The following is a 21,132-nucleotide window of genomic DNA, read 5'->3' on the forward strand; positions in this document are numbered from 1 at the left end:
AAAGCGGAATGCAATGTGGAATGGAATGTGGAATGGAATGGAATGGAATGGAACGTGGAATGGAATGGAATGGAATGTGGAATGCAATGTGGATTGGAATGGAATCGAATTGAATGTGGAATGAAATGGAATGGATTGGAATGTGGAATGGAATGTGGAATGGAATGGAAGGAAATGTGGAATGGAATGTGGAATGGAATGGAAAGAAATATGGAATGGAATATGGAATGGAATGGAATGGTACGGAGACTGGAACGTGGAATGGAAAGTGGAATCGAGAGTGGAATGGAACGTGGAATGGAATGAAGTGGAATTCGGAATGGAATGGAATGCAATGGAACGGAATTTGGAAGGGAATGGAATGGAATGTGGCATGAAGTTGAATGGAATGGAATGCAGTTTGAAATGGAATGGAATGGAATGTAGAATAGAATGGAATGTGGAATGGAATGGAATAAAGTGGAAAGTAGAATGGAATGGAATGGAATGTGGAATGGAATTTTTAATGAAATGTGGAATGGAATGGGGAATTGAATGGAGAGGAATGTGGAATGGAATTGAATGGAGTCGAATGTGGAATGGAATTGAATGGAATGTGGAAGGGATTGGAATCAAAAGTGGAATGGAATGGAATGGAATGTGGAATGAAACGGAATGGAATAGATTGTGGAATGAACTGGAATGGAAAGGAATCGGATGTTGAATGGAATGGAAGGGGTTGTGTAATGGCATGTGGAATGGAATGGAATGGAATCGGGAATGGAATGGAATGTGGAATGTAATGCAATGGAATGCGGAAAGGAATGTAATGTAGTGGAATGGAATGGAAAGGAATGTGGAACGGAATGGAATGGAATGTGGAATGGAATGTGAATTGGATTGCAATGCAATGTGGAATGGAATGTGAATTGGATTGCAATGCAATGTGGAATGGAATGGAATGGAATGTTGAATGGAATGGAATGGAATGTGGAATGGAATGGAATGGAATGGAAATGAATGAAATGTGGAAAAGAATGGAATGCAATGTGGAATGGAATTGAATGGAATGTGAATTGGAATGGAATGGAAGGGATGTGGAATGGAATGGATTCAAATGGAATGTAGAATGGAATGAAATTGAATGGAGTGTGGAATGGAATGGAACGCAATGTGGAATGGAAAGTGGAATGGATTGGAAAGGAATGTGGAAAGAAATGGAATGGAATGTGGAATAGAATGGAATTGAAAGTTTAATGGAATTTGAAATGAAACGTGGAATGGAACATGGATTGGAATGGAATGGAAAGTGGAATTGAATGGAATGGAACGTGAAATGGAATGCAACGTAATGTGGAATGTAATGGAATGGAATGAAATGGCATTTCAAATGGTATGGAATGTGGAATGTTGAATGTAATGGAATGGAAGGTGGAATGCAATGTCAAATGGAATGTGGAATGGTATCGAATGGAATGTGGAATGGAATGGAATGGAGTGGAATATGGAATGGAATACCATGGAAAGTGGAACGGAATGTGAAATGAAATGGAATTGAATTTGGAATGGAATGTGGAATGGAATGGAATGCAACGTGGAATGTAATGTAATGCAACGTAGAATGGATTGGAATGGAATGTGTAATGGAATGGAATGGAATCTGGAATGGAATGGAATGTGGAATGGAATGGAATGGAATGGAATGCGAAAAGCAATGGAAAGTAATGGTATTGAATGGAAAGGAATTTGGAATGTAATGGAATGGAATGGAATGGAATGTGGAATGGAATGGAAGGGAATGTGGAATGGAATGGAATGGAATGTGGAATGGAATGGAATGGAATGTGGAATGGAATGGAATGGAATGTGAAATGAAATGGAATGGAATGTGAAATGGAATGGAATGGAATGTGGAAAGGAAAGTAAAATGGAATGGAATGGTATGTGGAATGGAATTTCCAATGGAATGGAACGGAATGTGGAATGGAATGGAATGGAATGTGGAATGGAATGGAATTGAATGGAATTGAATGCAGAGTCGAAATGAATGGATTGGAAATTGGAATGAAATGGAATGGAATGTGGAATGGAAAGGAATGGAATTTGGAATGGAATGTGGAATTGAAAGGAATGGAATTTGGAATGGAATGTGGAATAGAATGGAATGGAATGGAATGTAAAATGGAATCTAATGTAATGTGGAAGGGAATGTGAAATGGAATGGAATGGAATGTGGAATGGAATGGCATGGAATGTGCAATGGAATGTGGAATGGAATGGAACGTGAAACGTAATGTGGAATGGAATCGAATGGGATGTGAAATGGAACGGAATGGAATGTGGAATGGAATGGAATTCAATATGGAGTGGAATGGAAATGAATGTGGAATGGAATGGAATGGAATGTGGAGAGGATTGGAATGGAATGGAATGAAATGTGGAATTGAATGTGTAATGGAAAGTGGAATGTAACGTGGAATGGAATGTGGAATGGAATGGAATGGAATGGAACATGGAATGGAATGGAATGGAATGTGGAATGCAATGTGGAATGGAATGGAATCTAATTGAATGTGGAATGAAATGGAATGTATTGGAATGTGGAATGGAATGTGGAATGGAATGGAAGGAAATGTGGAATGGAATGGAAAGAAATGTGGAATGGAATATGGAATGGAATGGAATGGTACGGGGACTGGAACGTGGAATGGAAAGTGGAATCGAGAGTGGAATGGAACGTGGAATGGAATGAAGTGGAATTCGGAATGGAATGGAATGGAATGGAACGGAATTTGGAATGGAATGGAATGGAATGTGGAATGAAATTGAATGGAATGGAATGCAATATGAAATGGAATGGAATGGAATGTAGAATGGAATGGAATGTGGAATGGAAAGGAATAAAGTGGAAAGTGGAATGGAATGGAATGGAATGTGGAATGGAATTTGGAATGAAACGTGGAATGGAATGGGGAATTGAATGGAGAGGAATGTGGAATGGAATTGAATGGAGTCGAATGTGGAATGGAATTGAATGGAATGTGGAAGGGATTGGAATCGAAAGTGGAATGGAATGGAATGGAATGTGGAATGAAATGTAATGAAATAGATTGTGGAATGAACCGAAATGGAAAAGAATCTGATGTGGAATGGAATGGGCGGGGATGTGTAATGGAATGTGGAATGGAATGGAATGGAATCGGGAACGGAATGGAATGTGGAATGTAATGCAATGGAATGCAGAAAGGAATGTAATGGAATGGAATGGAATGGAAAGGAATGTGGAATGGAATGGAATGGAATGTGGAATGGAATGTGAATTGGATTGCAATGCAATGTGGAATGGAATGGAATGGAATGTTGAATGGAATGGAATGGAATGGAATGTGGAATGGAATGTAATGGAATGGAATTGAATGAAATGTGGAAAAGAATGGAATGGAATGTGGAATGGAATTGAATGGAATGTGAATTGGAATGGAATGGAAGGGATGTGGAATGGAATGGATTTGAATGGAATGTAGAATGGAATGGAATTGAATGGAGTGTGGAATGGAATGGAACGCAATGTGGAATGGAAAGTGGAATGGATTGGAAAGGAATGTGGAAAGAAATGGAATGGAATGTGGAATAGAATGGAATTGAAAGTTTAATGGAATTTGAACTGAAATGTGGAATAGAACGTGGATTAGAATGGAATGGAAAGTGGAATTGAATGGAATGCAATGTGAAATGGAACGCAACGTAATGTGGAATGTAATGGAATGGAATGAAATGGAATTTCAAATGGTATGGAATGTGGAATGTTGAATGTAATGGAGTGGAAGGTGGAATGCAATGTCGAATGGAATGTGGAATGGTATCGAATGGAATGTGGAAAGGAATGTGGAATGGAATGGAATTGAATGGAATGTGGATAGGAATGGAAAGGAATGGAATGTGGAAAGGAATGGAATGGAATGGAAAGTGGAATGGAATGTGGAATGGACTGTGGAATGGAATGGAATGTGGAATGGAATGGAATGAAGTGGAATGTGGAATGGAATGGAATGCATGTGGAATGGAATGAAATGAATTGGAACGTGGAATGGAATGGAATGGATGTGGAATGGAATGGAATGGAATGTGGAATGCAAAGTGGAATTGAATGGAATGGAATGTTTAATGGAATGGAATGGAATGGAATTCGGAATGGAATGTGGAATGGTATGTGGAATGGAATGTGGAATGGAGTTGAGTGGAATGTGGAATGGAATTGAGTGGATTGTGGAATGGAATGTGGAATGGAATGGAGTGGAATGTGGAATGGAATGGAGTGGAATGTGAAATGGAATGTGGTAGGGAATGGAATGGAACGTGAAATGTAATGTGGAATGGAATGGAACCGATCATGGAATGGAATGTAGAAAGTAATGGAACGAAACGTGGAATGAAATGTGGAATGGAAAGGAATGGAACTTTAAATGGAAAGTGGAATTGTATGTGGAATGGAATGTGGAATGGAATGGAATGGAAGGTGGAATGGAAAGTGGAATGGAACGTAGAATGAAATGTGGAATGGAACGTGGAATGGAACGTGGAATGAAAAGTGGAATGGAAAGTGGAATGGAACGTGGAATGGAACGTGGAATGGAATGGAATGGAACATGGAGTGGAAAGTGGATAGGAACGTGGAATGGAACGTGCAATGGAAATAGGAGCGGAATGGTATGCAATGTGGAATGTAATCGAATGGAAGGGGGAATGAATTGGAAAGGAATGTGAAATGGAAAAGAATGGAATGTTGAATGGAATGTGGAATGGAATGTGGAATGGAAAGGAATGGAATGTGGAATGGAATTTGGAATGCAATGTGGAATGAAATATGGAATGGAATGGAATGGAATGTGGAATGGAATGTGGAATGGAATGGAATGGAACGTGGAATGCAACGTGGAATGGAACATGGAAAGGAACGAGGAATGGATGGTGAAATGTAACGTGGAATGGATTGTGTAATGGAATGTGGAATGTAATGGAAGAGAAGGTGGAATGGATTGGAATGAAATGTGGAATGGAATTCAATGGAACAGAATGGAATGCGGAATGGAATGGAATGGAATATGGAATGGAATCTGAAGTTGACTGGAAAGGAATGTGGAATGGAATGGAATGGAATGTGCAATGGAATGGAACTGAAATGGAATGGAATGGAGTGTAATGTGGAATGGAATGGAATGGATGTAGAATGGAATGGAATTTAATATGGAATGGAATGTTTAACGGAATGTAACGGAACATGGAATGGAATGTGGAATGGAATGGAATGGATTGTGGAATGGAATGGAACGGAATATGGAATGAAATGTGGAATGGAATGGAATGGAACGAGGAATGGAATGTGGAATGGAATGTGGAATGGAATGTGGAATGGAATGGAATGGAATGTGGAATGGAACGTGGAATGGAAAGTAGAATGCAATGAGGAAGGGAACGTGAAATGGAACGTTGAATGGAAATTGGAATGGAAAGTGGAATGGAACGTGGAATGGAATGGAAAGTATTGTGGAATGTAATGGTATGGAATGGAATGGAATCTGGAATGCAATGGAATGGAATGGAATGTGGAATGGAAAGGAAACGAATAGAATGTGGAATGGAGTGGAAGGGAATGGAATGGAAGGGAATGTGTAATGGAAAGGAATGGAATGTGGAATGGAATGTGGAATGGAATGGAATGCATTGTGAAAAGGAATGGAATGGAATGATTAATGGAATGGAATGGAGTGTGGAATGAAATGGAAATGAATGTGAAAAGGAATGGAGTGGAATATTTATTGGAATAGAATGGATTGTGGGATGGAGTGGAATGGAATGTGGAATGGAATGTGGAATGGAATGGAATGGAATGTGGAAAGGAGCAGAATGAAATGGAATGGAATGTGGAATGGAATAGAATGAAGTGGGTAATGGAATGTGGAATGGAATGGAATGGAATTTCGAATGGAATGGAATGGAATGTGGAATGGAATGGAATGGAATGTGAAATGGAATGTGGAATGGAATGGAATGGAATGTGAAATGGAATGTGGAATGGAATGGAATGGAATGTGAAATGGAATGTGGAATGGAATGGAATGGAATGTGATATGGAATGTGGAATGGAATGGAATGGAACATGGAATGGTACTTGGAATGAAACGTGTAAAGGAACGTGAAATGGAACGTGGAAAGGAACTTTGAAAGGAACGTAGAATGGACCGCGGAATGGACTGGGTAAAGGAATGTGGAATGGAATGGAATGGAATGTGGCATGGAATGTGGACCGGATAGGAATGGAATGGCAGCGTATGAGGATTGGAGTGGAATGTAATGTGGAATGAAATGGAATGGAATGCAATGTCAAATGGAATGGAATGGAATGGAAAGGAATGTGGAATGAATGTTATGGAATGCAATGTGGAATGGAATGGAATGCAATGTGGAATGGAATGGAATTTGGAATGGAAAAGAATGGAATGGAATGTGCAGTGGAATAGAATGGAATTTGGAATGGAATGGAATGGTATGGAAAATGGAATGGAAATGAATGGAATGAAATGTGGAATGGAATGGATTGTGGAATGGAATGTGGAATGGAATGGAACAGAATGTGAAATGGAACGGAAGGGAATGTGTAATGGAATGGAATTGAATGTGGAATGGAAAGGAATGGAATGGATGTGGAATGGAATGGAATGGAATGTGGAAAGGAATGTGGAATGGAATGGATTGCAATGTTGAATAGAATGGAATGAACTGGAATGTGTACTGGAATGGAGTGGAATATGGAATGAAATGTGGAATGGAATGTGGAATGCAATGGAGAGGAATGTGGAATGCAATGTGGAATGGAATGGCGTGGAGTGTGGAATGGAATGGGATGGAATATGGAATGGCATGGAATGGAATGTGGAATGGAATGTGGAAACGAATGTGGAATGAAATGGAATGGAATGTGGAATGGAATGCAATGTAATGTGGAATGGAACGGAATGGAATAGAACGAAATGTGGAATGGAAGGGGGAATGATATGGAAAGAAATATGGCATGGAATGTGGAATGGAATGGAATGGAACGTGGAATGGAATGTGGAATGGAAAGTGTAATGGAATCTGGAATGGAAAGTGGAAAAGAACGTGGAATGGAACGTGGAACGGAAGGTGGAATGGAAAGTGGAATGGAATGTGGAATGGAATGGAATGGATTGTGGAAAGGAATGTGGAATGGATGGAATGGAATGTGGAATGGACTGGAATGGAATGTGGAAAGGAAAGGATTGGAATGGAATGTGGAATGGAATGTGGAATGGAATGGAATGAAATATGGAATGGAACATGGAATGATGGAATGGAATGGAATGGAACGTGGAATGGAACGTGGAATGGAATTTGAAATGGAATAGAATGGAAAGTGAACTGTAATGGAATGGAGTTTGGAATGGAGAGGAATGAAGAGGAAGGACGAATGCAAAGGAATGGAATGTGGAATGGAATCTGAAATGGAATGGAATGGAATGAGGAATGGAATGTGGAATGCAGTGTGGAATGGAATGAAGTTGAATGTGGAATGGAATGTGGAATGGAATGAAGTGGAATGTGGAATGGAATGGAATGGAGTGAAATGTGGAAGGGAATGGAATGGAATGTGGAATGGAATGTGGAATGGAATGGAATGGAATGGATGTTGAATGGAATGGAATTGAATGTGGAAAGGAATGTGGAATGGAAAGGACTGGAATGTGGAATAGAATGGAATGGAGTGGAATGTGTACTGGAATGGAGTGGAATATGGAATGGAATGGAATGGAATGGAATGCAATGTGGAATGGAATGTGGAATGGATTGTGGAATGCAATGGCGAGGAATGTGAAATAGAATGTGAAACGGAATGCTGTGGAATGTGGAATGGACTGGGATGGAATGTGGAATGGCATGGAATGACATGTGGAATGGAATGTGGAATGAAATGGAATGGAATGTGGAATGGAATGCCACGGAATGTGGAATGAAATAGAATGGAATAGAACGAAATGTGGAATGGAAGGGGGAATGATATGGAATGAAATGTGGCATGGAATGTGGAATGGAATGGAATGGAACGTGGAATGGAGTGTGTAATGGAAAGTGGAAAGGAACCTGGAATGAAAAGTGGAAAGGAATGTGGAATGAAACGTGGAAAGGAAGGTGGAATGGATAGTGGAATGGAATGTGGAATGGAAGGAATGGAATGTGGAATGGAATGGAATGGAATGTGGAATGGAATGGAATGGAATGTCGAATGGTATGGAATGGAATGTGGAATGGAATGTGGAATGGAATGGAATGAAATATGGAAAGGAATATTGAATGGAAAGGAATGGAACGTGGAATGGAACGTGGAATGGAATTTGAAATGGAATAGAATGGAAAGTGAACTGGAATGGAATGGACTTTGGAATGGATTGGAATGAAGAGGAAGGTGGAATGCAATGGAAGGGAATGTTTAAAGGAATATGAAATGGAATGGAATGGAATGTGGAACGGAATGTGGAATGCAGTGTGGAATGGAATGAAATTGAATGTGGAATGAAATGTGGAATGGAATGAATTGGAATGTGGAATGGAATGGAATGGAGTGGAATGTGGAATGGAATGGAACGAAATGTTGAATGGAATGTGGAATGGAATGGAATGGAATATGGAATGGAATGTGGAATGGAATGCAATGGAATGGAAAGGAATGTGGAATGAAAAGTGGAATGTAATGGACTGGAAAGTGGAATGGAATGTGGAATGCAATGGAATGGAATTTGGAAAGGAATGGAATGTAATGTGGAATGGAACGCTATGGAATGTTATGTGAAATGGAATGTGGAATGAAATAGAATGAAATGTGGAATGGAAAGTGGAATGGAATTGAATGGAACATGGAATGAAATGTGGAATGGAATGCAATGGAATGTGGAATGGAATTGAATGCAATAGAATGGAATTTGAAATGGAATAGAATGGAATGTGAATGGGATGGAATGGAAATTGGAATGGAATGGAATGAACTGGAGGGTGGAATGGAAAGGAATGTAATGTGGAATGGAATGTGGAGTGGAATGTGCAATGGAATGGAGTGTAATGTGGTATGGAATGGAATGGAATGAAATGAGGAATGGAATGCGGAATGGAAAGTGGAATGGAATGGACTGGAATGGAACGTGGAATGGAACGTGGAATGGAACGTGGAATGGAATGGAATGCAATATGGAACGGAATGGAATGGAATTTGGAATGGAATGGAATGGAATGGAATGGAATGTGGAATGGAAAGGAATGGAATGTGGAATGCAATGGAATGCAACGTGCAATGCAAAGGAATGCAAATTGGAAAAGAATGGAATGGCATGAAATGTGGAATGAAATGGAATGGAATGAAATGTGGAATGGAATGTAGAATGGAATGGAATGGAATGTGAAATGGAATGGAATGGAATTTGGAATGGAATGGAATGAAATGTAATGTGGAATGGAATGGAACGGAATGGATGTAGAATGGAATGGAATGGAATGTGGAAAGGAATGTGTAATGGAATGGTATGGAATGTGGAATGAAATGTGGAATGGAATGAGGAATTGAATGGAATCGAATGTGGAATGGAATGGAATGGAATGCGGAATGGAATGCAAAGGAATGTGGAATGGAATGGAATGGTGCGGAATGTGGAATTGAATGAAATGGATGTGGAATGGAATGGAATGTTATATGGAATGGAATGTGGAATGTAATAGAATGGAATGTGGAATGGAATGTGGAATGGAAAGGAAAGGAATGGAATATGGAAAGGAATGGAATGGAAGATTGAATGGAATGGAATGGAATGTGAAATGGAATGCAATGGAGTGGAATGTGGAATGGAACGCAGTGCAATATGGAATGGAATGGAAAGGATTGTGGAATGAAATGCAATGGAATTTGGAATGGAATGGAATGGAATGGAATGTGGAATGCAATGGAACGGAAAGCGGAATGAAATGTGGAATGGAATGGAATAGAATGTGGAATGCAACGTGGAATGTGATGTGGAATGGAATGTGGAATGGAAAGGAATGGAATGTGGAATGGAACATGGAATGGAACCTAGAATGGAATGTGGAATGGAATGGAATGTAACCTGGAGTGGAAAGTGGAATGGAACATGGAACGGAAAGTGGAATGGAACGTGCAATGGAACGTGGATTACAATGGAATGCAATTCGGAATGTAATCGAATGGAAGGCGGAATGGATTGAAAAGGAATGTGGAATGGAATGGAATGGAATGTGGAATGGAATGTGGAAAGGAATGGAGAATGGAATGTGGAATGGAAAGGAATGGAACATGGAAAGGAATTTGGAATGCAATGTGGAAAGTAATATGGAATGGAATGGAGTGGAATGTGGAATGTAATGTGGAATGGAATGGAATGGAACTTGGAAAGCAACATGGAAAGGAACGTGGATATGTACGTGGAATGGAAAGTGGAATGGAGTGTGCAATGGATTGTGGAATGGAATGAGGAATGTAATGGAAAGGAAGGTGGAATGTATTGGAATGGAATGTGGAATGGAATGGAATGGAATGGAATGGAATGCGGAATGGAATGGAATGGAATGTGGAATGGAAAGTGGAATTGAATGGAATGGAATGTTGAATGGAATGGAATGGAATGTGGAATGCAATGGAAAAGAATTGGAATGGAGTGGAATGGAGTGGAATGTGGACTGGAATGTGGAATGGACAGGAATGGAATGTGAAATGGAATGGAATGAAATGAGGAATGGAATGGAATGGAATGTGGAAGGGATGTGGAATGGAATGGAGTGGAATGTGGAATGGAATGGAATCGAATGTGGAAGGGATGTGGAATGGAATGGAGTGGAATGTGGAATGGAATGGAATGGAATGTGGAAAGGAATGTGGAATGGAATGGTAAGGAATGTGGAATTGAATGGAACGGAATGTGGAATGGAATGGAATGGAGTGGAATGCGGAATTGAATGGTTTGTAATATGAAGTGGAATGGAATGCAGTGTGGAATGGAATGTTGAATGCAATGGAGAGGAATGTGGAATGGAACGTGGAATGGAACGTGGAAATGTACGTGGAATGGAAAGTGGAAGGAACGTGCAATGGATTGTGCAATGGAATGTGGAATGTAATGGAAAGGAACTTGGAATGTATTGGAATAAAATGTGGAATGGAATGGAATGGAATGGAATGGAATGTTGAATGCAATGGAGAGGAATGTGGAATGGAATGTGGAATGGAATGGAGTGTGGAATGGAATGGAATGGAATGTGGAATGGCATGGAATGGAATGTGGAATGGAATGTGGAATGATATGGAATGGAGTGAGGAAAGGAATGTGGAATGGAATGGAATGGAATATGGAATGGAATGGAATGGAATAGAATGGAATGTGGAATGGAACGGCAAATGATATGGAATGGAATGTGGAATGGAATGTGGAATGGAGTGGAATTTAAAATGGATTGGAAAGTGGAACGGAACGTGGAGGGAACGTGGAATGGAATGTGGAATGGAATGTGGAATGGATGGAATAGAATGTGGAATGGATGGAATAGAATGTGGAATGGAATGTGGAATGGAATGGAATGGAATGTGGAATGGAATGGAATGAAATGTGGAATGGAATAGAATGGAATGCAATGGAATGTGGAATAGAATGAGAATGAAATGAAATGAAATATGGCATGGAATGTGGAATGGAATGGAATGGAACGTGCAATGGAACATGGAATGGAATTTGAATCGGAATAGAATGGAAAATGGAATGGAACGCAATGCAATTTGGAATGGAGTGGAATGAAGTGGAAGGTGGAATGCAATGTAATGGAAAGTGTAACACAATGTGAAGTGGAATGGAAGGGAATGGGGAATATAATGTGGAATTGAATGCAGTGGAATGTGGAATGGAATGGAATGTGGAATGTAATTGAGTGGAATGCGGAATGGAATGTTTAACGGAATGTGGAATGCAGTCTGGAAGGGAATGATGTGGCATGTGGAAGGGAATGTGAAATGGAATGAAGTGGAATGTGGAAAGGAACGGAATGGGGTGGAATGTGGAATGGAATGGAATGGAATGTGGAATGGAATGTAGAAAGGAACGGAATGAAGGGTTGAATGGAAAGTGTAAATAAATGGAATGGAATGTGGAACGGAATGTGGAACAGAATGTGGAATGGAATGCAACGGAATGTGGAATGGAATGGAATGAAATGTGGAATGGAATGGAATTGAATGCGCAATGGGATCGAATGGAGTGAAATGTGGAATGTAATGGAATGGAACGTGGAATGGAATGTCGAATGCAATGTGGAATGCAGTGTGGAATGGAATGAAGTGGAATGTGGGATGGAATGTGGAATGGAATGTGAAATAGAACGTAGAATGCAGTGAGGAATGGAATGAAGTGGAATTTGGAATGGATTATGGAATGGAATGAAGTGGAATGTGGAATGGAATGAAATGGAGTGGCATCTTTAAATGGAACGGAATGGAGTGGAATGTGGAATAGAATGGAATGGAATGTGGAATGGAACGTGGAATGGAATGGAATGAAAGCTGGAATGGAATGTGGAATGGAATGGAACAGAACGTGGAATGGAAAGTGTAATTTAACATGTAATAGAACGTGGAATGGAACATGGAAAAGAACGTAGAATGGACCATGAAATGGAATGTGGAATGGAATGTGGAAAAGAATGGAATGGAATGCGGAATGGAATGTGGAATGGAAAGGAATGAAATGGAAGGGTATGTGGATTGGAATGGAATTTAATGTGGATTGGAATGGAATGAAATGGAATGTGGAATGGAATGGAATGTGGAATGAAAGTTATGGAACGGAATGTAGAATGGAATGGAATGCAATGTGGAATGGAATGAAATGGAATTTGGATTGGAATGGAATGGAATGTGCAAAGGAATGGAATGGCATTTGGAATGGAATGGAATGCCATAGAATGCGCAATGGAATGGAATTTAAGGGAATGTGGAATGGAATGCAATGGAATGAAACGTGGACTGGAACGTGGAATGGAAATGAATGGAATGTAAAATGGAATGGAATGGAATGTGAAATGGAAAGGAATGGAATGTGGATTGCAAGGGAATGGAAGGGATGTGGAATGGAATGGAGTGGAATGTGGAAAGTAATGTGGAATGAAATGCAATGGAATGTGGAAAGGACTGTGGAATGGAATGGTATGGAATGTGGAATTGAATGGAATGGAATGTGGAATGGAATGGAATGTAGTGGAATGTGGAATGGAATGGTGTGTAATATGAAATGGAATGGAATGGAATGTGGAATGGAATGTTGAATGCAATGGAGAGGAATGTGGAATGTAATGTGGAATGGAATGGAGTGCAGTGTGGAATGGAATGGAATGGAATGTGGAATGGCATGGAATGCAATGTGGAATGGAATGTGGAATGATATGGAATGGAGTGAAGAATCGAATGTGGAATGGAATGGAATGGAATGGAATGGAATGTGGAATGGAATGGAATGTGGAATGGAATGGAATGGAATAGAACGGAATGTGGAATGGAATGGCGAATGACATGGAATGGAATGTGGAATGGAATGTGGAATGGAATGGAATGGAACGTGGAATGGAACGTGGAATGGAACATGGAATGGAACCTGGAATGGAAAGTGGAAAGGAACGTGGAACGGAACGTGGAATGGAACTTGGAATGGAACATGGAATGCAATGTGGAATGGAATGTGGAATGGAATGGAATAGATTGTGGAATGGAATGTGCAATGGATGGAATGGAATGTGGAATGGAATGGAATGTGGAATGTATGGAATGAAATGTGGAATGGAATGGATTGGAATGGAATGGAATGTGGAATAGAATGTGGAATAGAATGGAATGAAATATGGCATGGAATGTAGAATGGAACGGAATGGAAAGTGGAATGGAACGTGGAATGGAGTTTGAAACGGAATAGAACGGAAAGTGGAATGGAATGGAATGCAATTCGGAATGGAGTGGAATGAAGTGGAAGGTGGAATGCAATGGAATTGACAGTGGAATAGCATGTGAAATGGAATTGAATGCAATGTGGAATAGAATGTGGAATAGAATGCAGTGGAATGTGGAATGGAATAGAATGTGTAAAGGAATTGAATGGAATGCGGTATGGAATGTGGAGTGGAATGTGGAATGCAGTGTGGAATGGAATGATGTGGAATGTGGAAGGGAATGTGGAATGGAATGAAGTGGAAAGTGGAATGGAATGGAATGGAGTTGAATGTGGAATGGAATGGAATGGAATGTGGAATGGAAAGTCCAATGGAATGTGGAATGCAGTTTGGAATGGAATGAATTGGAATGTGGAAAGGAATGTGGAATGGAACGTGAAATGCAGTGTGGAATGGAATGAAGTGGAACGTGGAACGGAATGTGGAATGGAATGAAGTGGAAAGTGGAATGGAATGGAATGGAGTGGATTATGAAATGGAACGGAATGCAGTGGAATGTGGAATGGAATGGAATGGAATGTGGAATGGAACTTGGAATGGAATGGAATGGAATGTTGAATGGAATGTGTAATGGAATGGAATGGAACCCGGAATGGAACATGGACTAGAATGTGGAATGGAATGTGGAATGGAATTGAATGGAATATGGAATCGAATGTGGAATGGAGTGGAATGGAAAGTGGAATGGAATGGAAGGGATTATGGAATGGAATGGAATAGAATGTGGAATGGAATGGAATGTGGAAAGGAATGTGGAATGGTATATGGAATGGAATGTGGAATGGAATGTGGAATGGAATGGAATGCAAAGTGGAATGGAATGGAATGGAAGGTGGAATGGATTGGAATGGAATGGGGAATGGAATGGGATGGAATGTGCAATTGAATGGAATGGAATGCGGAACGTAATGGAATGGAATGAAATGTGGAATGGAAAGGAATGGAATGTGGAAAGGAAGTGAATGGAATACAATGGAATGTGAAATAGATTGGAATGGAATGTGGAATGGAATGGAATGGAAAGTGAAATGGAATGGAATGAAGAGGAAGTTGGAATGTGATGGAATAGAATGTGGAATGGAATGAGGAATTGAATGTGGAATGGAATGTGGAAAGGAATGGAGTGGAGTGTGGAATGGAATGGAATGGTTCGTGGAATGGAACGTGGAATGAAAAGTGGAATGGAACGTGGAATGTAATGGAATGGAATGTGAAATGGAATATTATGGAATGGAATGTGGAATGGAATTTAATGGAATTGAATGTGGAATAGAACGTGGAACGGAACGTGCAATGAAACATTTAATGGAACGTGGAATGGAAAGTGGAATGGAATGTGGAATGCAATGATATGGAATGGAATGTGGAATGCAATGGAAAGGAATGTGGAATGGAATGCAGTGGAATGAGGAATGGAATGGAATTCAGTGGAATTTGGAGTGGAATGAAATGGAGTGGAATGTGGAATAGAATGTGGAATGGAATGGACTGGAATGTGGAATGCAATGTGGATTGGAATGGAATGGAAAATGGAATGCAAAGTGGAATAAAACGTGGAATGGAATGCAATGGAATGTGGAATGGAATGTTATGGAATGGAATGTGGAATGGAATGGAATGAAATTTGAAATGGAATGGAATTGAATGTGGAATGGAATGCAATGGAATGTGGAATGGAATGGAATGGAGTGGAATGTGGAATGGAATGGGATTGAATGTGGAATGGAATGTGGAATGGAATGCAGTGGAATGGAACGTGGAACGGAATGTGGAATGCAGTGGAATGGAATGCAGTGGAATGTGGAATGGAATGGAGTTGGATGTGGAATGGAATGGAATTGAATGAGGAACGAAATGTGGAATGGAACGTGGAATGGAACGTGGAAAGGACCATGGAATGGAACGTGGAATGGAATATGGAATGGAACATGGAATGGAAAGTGGTATGGTAAGTGGAATGCAAAGTGGAATGGAATGGAATGGAATGTGGAATGGAATGGAATGCAATGTGGAAAGGAATGTAGTGTAATGTGGAATGGAATGCGGAATGGAATGGAAAGGAATGTGGAATGGAATGGAATTCAATGTGGAATGGAATGGAATGGAATGTGGATTGGAATGGAACGGAATGTGGAATGCAATGGAATGGAATGGAATGTTGAATGGAATGTGGAACAGAATGGAATGAAATGTGGAATGGAATGGAATAGAACGTGGAATGGAACATGGAAACTAACGTGGAAATGAACTTGGAATGGAACATGGAAAGGAACGTGGAATGGAATGGAATGGAATGTGGAATTTAATGGAATGGAATGGAATGTTGAATGGAATGTAATGCTATGTGGAATGGAATTGAATGGATTGGAATGGAATTTGAAATGAAATAGAATGAAATGTCGAATCAAACGGAATGGAATGTGGAATGGAAAGGAATGAAGTGGAAGGTGGAATGGAATGTGTTGGAATGTGAAATGGTATGTGGAATGGAATGTGGAATGGAATGAATTGGAATGTGGAATGTAATGGAATGTGGAATGGAATGTGGAATGGAATGGAGTGGAAGGTGGTATGTAATAGAATGTAATGGAATGTGGAATGGAATGGAATGGAATATGGAATGGAATGTGGAATGGACTATGGAATGCAAAGGAATTTAACGTGGAATAGAAAGTGGAATGGAACATGAAATGGAAAGTGGAATGGAATGTAATGGAATGTGGAATGGAATATTATCGAATGGAATCTACAATGGAATGGAATGGAAAGTGGAATGGAATGGAATGGAATGCCATGGAATTGAAATGGAGTGGAATGGAATATAATGGAATGTGGAATGGAATATTATCGAATGGAATCTACAATGGAATGGAATGGAAAGTGGAATGGAATGGAATGGAATGCCATGGAATTGAAATGGAATGGAATGGAATGTGGAATGGAATGGAATGGAATGTGGAGTGGAATGGAATGCAGTGGAATATGTAACGGAATTAAATTGAATGTGGAACATAATTTGGAATGGAATGGAATATGGAATGGAATGGAATGGAATGTGGAATGGAATTTTATGCAGTGGAATGAGGAATGGAATGGAACGGAATGTTGAACGGAATGTGGAATGTAATGTAGAATGGAATGTGGAATGGAATGGAGTGGAATGTTGAATGGAATGGAATGGAATGTGGAATGGAATGGGGAATGTAATGTGGAATGAAATGGAATGGAATGTGGAATAGAATGAAACGGAATGTGGAATGGAATGAGGAATGGAATGTGGAATGGAATGGAGTGGAATGTTGAATGGAATGGAATGGAATGTGAAATGGAATGGGGAATGTAATGTGGAATGAAATGGAATGGAATGTGGAATGGAATGTGGAATGGAATGAAATGGAATGTGAAATTGAATGTGGAACGGAGTGGAATGGAATGTGGAATGAAATGGGGAATGGAATGGAATGGAAAGTGGAATGAAATGTGGAATGGAATGGAATGGAACGTGGAATGGAAAGTGGTATGGAATTTGTAATGGAATTTGGAATGGAATGGAATGGAATGTGGAATGCAACGTGGAATGGAACGTGAAAAGGAACGTGGAATGGACCGTGGAATGGAAATTAGAATGGAGTGTAGAATGCAATGTGGAACGGACCGTGGAATGGAACATGGTTAGGAATGGAAAGCCAGGTGGAAGGGAATGTAAAGGAAGGTGGAATGGAATGGTATGGAATGTGGAAAGGAATGGAATGGAAATTGGAATAGAATGTGGAAAGTAACGGAATGGAATGTGGAATGGAATGTGTAATGGAAAGTGGAAGGGAATGTGGAATGGAATGTGGAATGGAGTGGAATGGAATATGGAATGGAATGGAATGGAATGTGGAATGGAATGGAATTTAATGTGGAATGGAATGTGGAATGGAATGGAATGTAACGTGGAATAGAACATGGAATGGAATGTGGAATGGAATGTGGAAAGGAAGGTGTAATGGAACGTGGAATGGAATGTGAAATGGAAAGTGGAATGGAACGTGGAATGGACCATGGAATGGAATGTGGAATGGAATTCAATGGAATTTCGAATGAAATGGAATGGAATGTGAAATGGAAAGGAAAGGAAAGTGGAATGGAAAGTGGAAGGGAATGTAACGGAATGTGGAATGGAATGGAATGGATTGCGGAATGGATTGGAATGGAATGGAATGTTGAATGGAATGGAATGGAAACGAACGGAACGGAATGTGGAATGGAATGTGTAATGGAATGGAATGGAATATGGAATGGCATGGAATGAAATGTGAAATGGAATGGAATTGAATTTGGAATGGAATGTGGAATAGAATGGAATGCAACGTGTAATGGAATGGAATGCAATGTGGAATGGAATGGAATGGAAAGAGAATGGAATCGAATTGAATGGAACGTGGAAAGGAATTCAATGGAAAGTGGAATGGAATGAAATAGATCGTGGAATGGAATGGAATGGAATGTGGAATGGAATGGAAGGTAATGTGGTATGGAATGGAATTTGAAATGGAAAGGAATGGATTGTGGAGTGGAATGGAATTGAATGTGGAATGGAATGGGATGTAACGTGGAATGGAATGGGATGGAAAGTGGAATGGAATGGAATGGAATGTGGAGTGGAACAGAAAGGAATGGAGTGTGGAATGGCAAACAAGTTGGAATGGAATGGAATGGAATGCAGAATGGAATGGGATAGAATGCGGAAGGATATGCAATGGAATCTGGAATGGAAAGAAATGGAATGTGGAATGGAAGGTGGAATGGAATAATGTATGGAAGGTGGAATGGAATGTGGAGTAGAATGTGTAATGAAATGGAATGGAATGTGGAATGGAATGGATTGGAATGTGGAATAAAATGTGGAACGGAATGTGGAATGGAATGGAATGGGGAATGGAATGGAATGGAATGGAATGTGAAATGGAATGGAATGGAATATGGAACGGAATGGAATGGAATGTGGAATGGAATGCAATTTAATGTGGAATGGAATGGAATGGGAAATGGAATGGAATAGAATGGAGTGTGAAATGGAATGGAATGGAATGGAGTGTGAAATGGAATGGAATGGAATGGAAAGTGGAACGGAATGGAATGGAATGCAATGTGGAATGGAATGGAAAGGAATGGAATGGAAAGGAATGGAATGGAATGTGGAATGGAATGGAATGGTAAGTGGAATGGAACGGAATGGAATTGAATGTGGAATGGAATGGAGCGGAATGTGGAAGGGAATGGAATGGAATGTGGAATGGAATGGAATGTGACATGGAATGGAGTTGAATGAAATGTGTAATGGAATGGAAAGGAATGGAACAGAATGGAATGGAATGGAAAGGAATGGAATGTGGAATAGAATGGAATGAAACGTGGAATGGAATGGAATGGAATGGAATGTGGACTGGAATGGAATGGAATGGACTGTGCAATGGAATGTGGAATCAAATGGAGTGGAATGTGGAATGGAATGTGGAATACAATGGAATGCAATGGAATGTGGAATTGATTGTGGAATGGAATGGAATGGAATGTGGAATGGAATGGAATGCAATGTGGACTGGAATGGAATGGAAAGTGGAATGGAATGGAATAGATTGTGGAATGTTATGTGGAATGGAATGTGGAATGGAATAGAACGGAACGAGGAATGGAATGTTGAATGGAAAGTGGAATGGGATGGAATGCAATGTGGAATGGGATGTGGAATGGAATGAGGAACAGAATGGAATGCAATGGAAAGGAATGTGGAATGAAACGTGCATTAGAACGTTCAATGGAATGTGGAATGGAACGTGGAATGGAACGTGGAATGGAAAGTTGAAAGGAACATGGAATGGAATGTGGAATGGAATGTGGAATGGAAAGGAATGGAATGTGGAATGGAATGGAAGGGAATGTGGAATGGAACGGAATGGAATGTGGAATGGAATGCAAAGGCATGGAAAATGGAATGGAATGGAAAGGAAGGGACTGTGGACTGGAATGCAATGGAATGGAGTGGAATGTAATGGAGTGGAATGTGGAGTGGAATGGAATGGAAAGTGGAATGGAATGTGGAAGGGAATGGAATGGAATACGGAATGGAAAGAATGGAACGTATAATGGAATGGAAAGGAATGGAATGGAATATGGAATGGAATGGAATGTGGTATGAAATGAAATGAAGAATGGAATGCAATGGAATGTGGAATGGAATGGAATGTGGAATGGAATGGAATGGAATGGAAAGTGGAATGCAATGGAATGGAACGTGGAAATGAATGGAAAGGAATGTGGAATGGAATGGAATGGAACGGAATGTGGAATTGAATGGAATTTTACATGGAATGAAATGTGGAATGGAAAGCAATGGAAAGTGGAATGGAATTGAATGTGGAATGGAATGGAAAGGAATGTGGAATTGAACGGAATGGAGTCAAATGTGGAATGGGATGGAACGGAATGTAGAATGGAACGTGGAATGGAATGGAATGGAATGTGGAATAGAATGAAATGGAATGTGGAATGGAACAGAATGGAATGTACAATGGAACGTGGAATGGATAGCAATCGAAGGTGGAATGCAATGTAGAATGGAATGGAATGTGGAATTGAATGGAATGGAAGGTGGAATGCAATGTGGAATGGAACGTGGAATGAAATGCAATTGAACGTGGAATGGAAGGAAAGGAATGTCGAATGGAATGGAGTGCAATGCGGAATGCAATGGAACGGAAAGGAATGTGGACTGGTATGGAAATTAATGGAAAGGAACGTGGAAAGGAATGGAATGCAATGTGGAATGGAATGGAATGGAATGTGGAATGAAATGGTATGGAATTTGGAATGGAATTGAACGGAATGGAATGTGGACTGGAATGGAAAGGAATGGAATGGAGTGTGAATTGGAATATAATGGAATGTGGAATGGAAACTGGAATGGCATGGAATGGAATGTGGAATGGAATGTGGAATGGAACGTGTAATGGAATGGAATGGAACGTGGAATGGAAAGTGGAATGGAACATGGAATGGAATGTGAAATGTGGACAGGAAAAGAGTGGAATGTGGAATGGAGTGGAAAGGTAT

The sequence above is a fragment of the Pongo abelii genome, chromosome 8 (genome assembly GCF_028885655.2).
Source record: "Pongo abelii isolate AG06213 chromosome 8, NHGRI_mPonAbe1-v2.0_pri, whole genome shotgun sequence".
NCBI classification, from domain to species: domain Eukaryota; kingdom Metazoa; phylum Chordata; class Mammalia; order Primates; family Hominidae; genus Pongo; species Pongo abelii.